Here is a 7,483-nt window from a genome sequence, read left to right as displayed (position 1 = left end):
GTCTCACTTAATAAAAACGTTGGAGAAAATATTTGTAGTTATATTGGCCTTAAGAATATGGACAAGGTAGGTAGTGTGATATCATTTATGTGACCAACCAGGGTTTCTTTACTAGGATGGGTATATGCTATATTTGGGGTCTTATTTTCCAAAGGTCTGGCACACACATGCACGTGGACTGTCTAGCAGATGTAGGTGATAAGCATTTTCATATGCAAAGCTGATCATCTGTCCACATCTGCAGGTGTAAATTGTATCACTGGCACATGTATGTGATGAAGTGATGAGACTCTCACCCGCATGAGACAAAGAGCAGACAGGGTTGAGGGCCTCATTGAAAACAACGCTGTGCTGTCTTCTTTGAGAGACTGGGTGTTCTCATTGGGATAAGCAACATATTGTAAATGTGTGCTTGCACAGATCTGTGCATGAGCATGTGTATTGGAAATCTATGAATATGAGCATCAACGCACTGTCTAGGGTTACAGGCAGGCAAGAAGGTATTTATGCAATATAAAATCATAAAATCATGGGACTGGAAGGGACTTCGAGGGGTCTTCTAGTCCAGTCCTTGCACCAATGGCAGGACTAAGTATTATCTAGACCATCCCTGAAAGGTTTGTCTAACCTGCCCTTTAAAATCTCCAGTGATGACTATTCCACAACCTCCCTAGGCAATTTATTCCAGTGCTTAACCACCCTGACAGTTAGGAAGTTTTTCCTAATGTCCAACCTAAACCTCCCTTGCTGCAATTTAAGTCCATTGCTTTTGTCCTATCATCATAAGTTGAGAACAATTTTTCTCCCTTGCAACAACCTTTTATGTACTTGAAAACTGTCATGGCCCCCCTCAGTCTTCTCTTCTCCAGACTAAACAAACCCAGTTTTTTCAATCTTCTCTCATGTTTTCTAGGCCTTTAATAATGTTTGTTGCTCTTCTCTGGACTTTCTTCAATTTGTCCAAATCTTTCCTGAAATGTGGCACCCAGAACTGGACACAATACTCAAGTTGAGGCCTAATCAGCGCGGAGTAGAGCGGAAGAATTACTTCTCACGTCTTGCTTACAAAACAACTCCTGTTAATACATCCCAAAATGATATTTGCTTTTTTTGCAACAATGTTACACTGTTCACTCACATTTAGTTTGTGATCCACTAGGACCCCCAGATCCCTTTCTGCAGTACTTCTTCATAGGCAGTCATTTCCCATTTTGTATGTGTACAACTGACTGTTCCTTCCTACGTGGAGTACTTTGCATTTGTCCTTATTGAATTTCATCCTATTTACTTCAGACCATTTCTCCAGTTTGTCCAGATCATTTTGAATTTAATCCTCCGAAGCACTTGCAACCCTCCCAGCTTGGTAGTGTCCGCAAACTTTATAAATGTAGTAGCACATCACACATCTATGTATCCAATAATTACTAGTTCTAAAGGAAAGCAAAAAAGACTGCCCTATTTATTCCTTTGCTACGTCCAACATCACACATAGTATGACTCACTCAGGTGCCTGAAGTTAGACATCGAAATTAAGTCACCTGATTTTCACTTCTACTGTCCACTGATTTTAAAGCAACCCCCATTGGTTTGCAGAAGCAATGCTGGGTCTAATAAATAGACCAGTATGTAAGCACTGAACATTGTTATGAAATACATCTAAAGCCATATCTGTATATTGTCAAACATTTGTTTCCTTTAAGAGAAAGACAGCAACTACAACAGGGGCAGCTGAAAACCAACTGAGGTACTTGAGCTAACCGTCCTCTGGATAAATTTTTAATGATTATTATGAAAGGGGTGGAGCCATCATTTCCATTGAGGGGTTCCCTTGCCTGTATAATTTGATTTCTCGCTGGTTTGCCAGAATTTTGACTCTCAGGTCATTCTGCAAGGCCCACCTGTTACCCCCTTGCTTTTCCTGAGGGCTATTGAAATGTAAATGGAAAAGGATGGTCTGCAGAGAGGGTAGGTTTGGGAATGAATTGGGAGCGTTTTATGCTTTGGACACTGGCCATCTCTGTTATTCTGTAGCTTGTACATGTGCCCAGAACATAAGATGGGCATGTGTCTATTAAGCTGAAATAAACAAAACATTTTGCATGATGTTTGAAGGCTGCGAGTTTCCTTAAATTTAGTCTCTAAATAAGATGCAGTAATGCCTCATGTTAGTTGCCTATGGTACTGAGTGCCCTCAATTCCCATTAATTAAAACCAGCTGTAGAGGGTGCTCAGCACATTAATGATCCATTTTAATGCATAATGCACGAAAATAAGGGTGGTTATGGCTATGTAAATGACAAGGGCACAAGTTAAAGATGCCCTGGATAGGTCATTATTTCAATCCCAGCTCTTAGCTGCAACAGTGAGAGTTCCAGAACTGCAGTAGTCTCATTAGAAGCACTCTCTGAATGAGGTACTTTCAATTTAGTCCTTAATAGCAGTTCGTACACATTAGCTCAGATAATTACATATTCAAACTCCACCACACATGCTAACAAAATAGCAGAGTGATTTTTAAATATTTCTGCTGATCTAGTACAGTGTTCATTTGCAATGAGGCCTAAACACTGTCCTCATCCAAAGTGGGACTGTTGTAAGGTGGTGTTAAGATATAGCAAACCTTCAGACTCTCATACAGGACATGGTAAATGGGCTTATTTGTCTTTATCAACAGTCTGACCAGCGAGGGCCTTCTGAAATCTCTGTTTACAGCTCTCCAGCAGGGGAGAACACGGGTGATCATTAATGGGGCTGCTTTAACCCTGGATCAAGTCTTGTCTTCCTTCAACCTTATGTTCAGTAAACACTGCTCCTTCTCTACTCTGTTTCTGCACCCTCTCTTTCTGAGCACCACCACATCTCCGGCAACATTATCCAGCTACCTTTCACCATCAAACCGTTCCATGGCTTCCAATCCATTGATGTTCATGACGTTCCTGCCCACTTACAGCTCACTCCATGCTGCTGTCTCCTCTGCTGAGTGATATAAAATCCACATCCATTCTAGCCAAACCCAAGGGCCTTGACTCCATCTCCATCCTCTTTAAACACTGTTGACAGTGTTCATCATACCATCCGCCCTTCTTTGAATCTACTCTGCACATGGCTTTCACCACTCCATCCTCTCCTGCTACTTTTCTCACAACTTCCTCAGTCCCTCATTTGGTGGGCTCTGCTCCTCTCATTTTCTGTTCTGTCTCCTCTTCTCCCTTTCCACTCTCTCTTTAGGTAATCTCTGCACACAGTTTCAAATATCAGCTTCACGCCGAGGATTCAGATCTCCCCCCTTTCCACTTCTGACTGGTCTCCTTTATTTCAGCGTGTCTCTCTGACATCTCCTCAGCTTAAACATGGTCAAAATGGAACTGTCTCACTCTCCTCCAAAATGCTCCCTATGCCCTCCGTTCCTGTCACTGTTGACAACATAATCTTCCTTGCTATGAAAACTCATACCTAGGAGTAGCCTATGATTCCTCCCCTTTCTTGTCCCACACATAAAGCCCAAGATTTTCAGGTGACAATGATTTTGGGTGTCTTCATTTTGTGGAGGGTGCTCAGCATTTTTTGAAAACTGGGTATCTTTAAGTTGTCTTGAGATGGGCCCTGTGATGCTCACTGTGTCTGTGCTGTGCAGCTTTGGTCCAGAGCCCTGACACCAGCCGTAGGCTCACAGCACAACAGCCTCACCTCTCGCAGGCTGGTGACTCCTTGCAGCGGGACATCAACCCCTCATATTCATCAACCCCTGCTCCTTGAAAGACAGTACACAGCAACATTTAACTGGGGTTGACAAATTCTCCACTTCAATCAAAGTGGATTTATGGCAAAAGTAAAACAGGTTTATTAACAAAAGGACATAGGTTTAAGTGATACCAACTGCTAGGAATAAGGATAGAAATGGTTACAAACAAAAGTAAAAACACGCTTCTGAGACTAAAATTCAACTTAAACTAGAGTCTTTTGTTCAAAGAAGGTTTTCCTCACCACAATCATTCTTTCAGCATGGCTGGGCCATTCTTCAGCCAGGATTCAACACAAGGAGCTCAAAGCCTTGGTATCTTTGACTCCTCAGGTAAAGGATAAATATGGGGTTCTCTCTCCTTTTTATAGTCCAATAAACCTTTGAAGCGTAGTCTTTGAAAAGTAAACCCAGACAAGTCTCTCTCTCCTGTTGGGATGTAGACACCATTCTGTCTTCTTCCCAGCTTGTTAGGTTGATAGCTTTGTTTACCTTCTAAATAAATGTACCTTTCTTTGTCACTATCTGAGGACCAGGCTGGTCAGACAACCAAATATACATTCCTTCAGACATGGCATATGCCAGAGGTAGTCTATTTTTTGTCAAGGTCCAAATTTCTTGGTCAAGGTATAGTCAAGGTCCAGACTCAAGAGAAAATAATAAATTAATAATGATAAGTAATAAAAAGATGTCCAGGTCCATTCAAAAGCATCTGGTGGTCCATATTTGGCCTGCGCTGTGCCCCCATGCCCCCCCCCCCATCCATTTCACATTGGCCCCTCTCTTTTCCTCTTTTGATTTAGAGGTTGTCCCTCCTTTCCAAACACGTCTGCCAGCCCTCCTGCCTAAGTCCATTCACAACTTACTCTCTCTAGCACAGGCCTGACTCCCTTGAACACCCCACTTCTCCAGTCTTCTACATTCAGCAATGAAATGCTCACTACAACTGGATTTTCCAAAGTGATGGCTAACTGCACCGAAGAAAGGGGTGACCTAGCAGCAGTTTCAAGCATTTGTAATAGGAAACAAGAAAGCAGCTGGTGAGGCCAAAAATCTTCCTGCAATGCCCCTGAAAATTCCCTGCTGACCTGATGCTAGCTAGCCAGTGCATCTGATTGGGATGCTCAGATTGGGAAAGGTGAGAGCGGTCACCTTATAGACATGTGTAAGAGGTATATATTATCTGGAGACCCGCAGAATTCTTTCAAAGGGACAAATAAGGCCATGAATTATCATATTATGGCGGCAAAAGGACCATTACACATGAAATAAGCAACTCTGTCTTTAATGAGGTTGTAACCCTAGATTTATTGTCTCATCGCTGCACACAGGACTTCAGGGGTGTAGCTCCCATTAGCACTAATAGGATGTGGACAAGTAAAGCCCCACACACTGAGATGAGAATAGAGTCACTAGAATCATTGACGGGAAAGCTTCAAAAAGATTCAGATGTTCAGCTCAGCATCCCAAAATGGGGATGCTCATTTGAAGCTAAGCTGAACCTACTCCATCCTGCAGCTTCATCCTCTCTCCCTCTTCTCCCAACTTGCTAATGAATTCTCTTGAGAATTGGTATGTGTGTGGCCTCACACCTAGTCTGTCTTTTCAGATGAGATGCTGCCCCCCCCCCCCAACCCTTCCTGGGGTGTCAGGTCTATTCTTCAGAGGGTAGGCATGTCTCTGAAGACGGATTCAGAAAATCCCTTCATTTGACCCACTGCTTTCAAACTTAATAGTAGTCAGACTTCCCCACAACAACCCCAGAGTGCATTGCCAGAAGATGCAGTAATATCCCACCTCTTTCTTCTGGCATGTTGCGTGGGGTGGAAAATATAGAGGCAGAGGACCAACCTCTGCTCTCAGCTACACCATTAAAAGTCCATAGACACAGTGAGTTACTCTGGAATGACACCAGTATGACAGAGTAGAAAGAGACTGTTCTTCTTATCACCTGTAAAACTCCAGAGAGCTGATGAAAAAAGGTAAAACGGCACTGAGTTACTCTGAATCAACAAGAGGACAAAATGTGGCCTGATGCATACAAAAAGCAAAACAAGCAACTTCATCCTTTTGAATTAGGGATGTGTCACCGGCAGACAAGAGCACAGCACACTGGATGACTAAGTGATACACTGGATGCTTCTTGTTTAGCTCCTATTCAAATAGCAGCACCCAGGTTATCATCAGTTTTAAAGGGCAGCAGTTCTTACGATGTTGTCCTGTTTTTCGGCAAACAGCTCCAAGTCAATATTTTTTGAAGAGCTTTTCTGACAGTCAATGGCAGCAGCTACTCAGACCTCAATAATGCAACAGCAACTGTAGGGGGCAAAGAAATATATTGCAGAGTTTGCAAGTGGGAGTACAATGATAAAACATTAAACTGTTAATAAAACTTAACATAATATCTAATGCTCTCCCAAGAATTATAATTTTTCAGATATATGCAGCATTCAGAAACATGAAATTGAGCTCTCCATCACACAATTTCTTTCCACAGTATTAGATATATAATTCTTATGAAACAGGAAGCTATGGGGACTTGTGTATTCTTAATATGTTTAATGATTTTTAAAAGTTACAGTGAGATTAACTGGAACCAACAAACGTGTGGAGTTTCAGAGTTAAGACTAACACTCACTTTGCCTAGTCCTTTGGCATTGCCATGCTTGTGTTAACATAGATCAAGTAGATTTCAGTTGTGCAAAGTCCAATAACATAGGTGTGAAATTATGTTCAGTTGGAAGTCGGTAGGAGTTGTGCCTATGACGTCAATGGCAGCAGTTTTAGGTCCTAGAACCTGAATGTTCATAGAAATGAAAGATGAGGAAGACTTATTAGGAAATCTAATCAATCTAATCCAACCTCTGCCAGCACAGGAATATCTTCTACAAGATCAAGGTTATTAAAGGCAGTGCAGGTAGCGCTACTTATTTTTATGGTTGCCTATTGCAAGATTCTTACAGTTGCTTGTCACGTCACCGATCTCTAACCATTCAGGCTGAAATTTCCCATGCCAGGTGCTCGCCTAAAGCTGATATTTATTTATTTATGGGAAGTTTCAACTCTTACGATTCAGCCATTTCCAAGTGTGAGATTAAAGACAAATACATTGCTTTGCCTATGATAAAAATTCTTTCAACGGTTTCACTTTAGAGCTTCCATGTTTTGGAGCAAAGGCTTGAAATTTGGCAGGGAGATCACCCAGGTCTCAGGGATGTTTCTTTTGCTGTCCCTGTGAAAAGCTGCCTGCCTTTGACCAATTTATGAGCCTCTGAATAATCTCAGTTTGTGCATGTCAGCAGAGTATTGTTAGAGTTTGGCAGCTAAATTCTCTGAAGATTTTGGCTGTGCTGAGCATGCTCAGGAGTACACAGGCACTATCTCAGAGCACAGCAGGACTTTCCCAGTAATTGTTCCTCCAAGCTTCTGGGAGCGATTGTTGCATAAGGCACTAGATATGAAAGCAAGGAGACTGTTTTTTCTGTGCTCTCAATGCTCCCCACTGCGGATGCCCAGGCAGCAGGGAGGAGACTGAAGATGCAGCCTGACCGGAATGCAGAGGAGTGAGTGGTTGAGGGGGAAATAGATGCAGGGCAGGGGGACAAGGGCAGAAGCAATTGGAATTTAGAGTGAAAGGGATTGGGACAAGGAGCTTGGAGGGAGGCAGAAGACATGGGGGGTATCGGAACAAGACAGGGAGAGATTGTAGGAGTGGGAGGGAGGAGAGAGATTTGCAGGAGTCAG

Source organism: Emys orbicularis, chromosome 2, assembly GCF_028017835.1.
Source record: "Emys orbicularis isolate rEmyOrb1 chromosome 2, rEmyOrb1.hap1, whole genome shotgun sequence".
NCBI classification, from domain to species: Eukaryota; Metazoa; Chordata; order Testudines; family Emydidae; genus Emys; species Emys orbicularis.
The sequence above is the reverse complement of the archived record's forward strand: the minus strand, read 5'-3'. Positions refer to the sequence as shown.